Consider the following 681-nt stretch of genomic DNA (forward strand, 5'->3'; position numbering starts at 1 on the left):
CAATTGTTACAAACTTATAACTTCTGGAGTTTGCATTAAATTTTGAATTTATGATTTATTGCATATCATCTACATTATATCGCTATTACCGAAGACTGATATGAAATCTCTAGCTTTAAATCATATGAAATACTGACTATATACTACTTAATATTGTCAAATTAACAATGAATGCTGTTTATATAACTTTGAAAAATTGTCTCTATGCACGAACGTTTCACAGAGCATTTAAAGGTTTTTACAACATATAAGGTTTTAAACGATACGACACGATACGAAACCTCTATCGGTTCCACTCTCGTAAAGCTGCGAAAAGAAGTCTTATTATATATATCAACAAGCCATTACAGAGGTCGGTTAAGGAATTGGAACTTCACAATCAACCCCGAGAAGATGGTTATCGAAATACGACAGAGAGATAACCAGAGTGGAACGACGTGGTAGGAAAGGAATCGTAGATATGGATATCATCCAAAGATGTATGGAGGTCGGTGAACGTAAACATACATCCGGCAAAGGAATGGACGTCTGATAATTCGGGTAGAAAAAGGTCCATGGGTTCTGGACAGAGGATCATTGTTATTCTTGCAGGCGGTGAAGATGCTAGATATTTAGAGGGATACCATGCCATTTTTCTTCTCTGCATAATCTGAAATGCAGAGACTATCGTTCTGGGATCAA

This window comes from Berghia stephanieae, chromosome 2 (assembly GCF_034508935.2).
Source record: "Berghia stephanieae isolate SIO BIC M18660-M18661 chromosome 2, UCSD_Bste_1.3, whole genome shotgun sequence".
NCBI classification, from domain to species: Eukaryota; Metazoa; Mollusca; class Gastropoda; order Nudibranchia; family Aeolidiidae; genus Berghia; species Berghia stephanieae.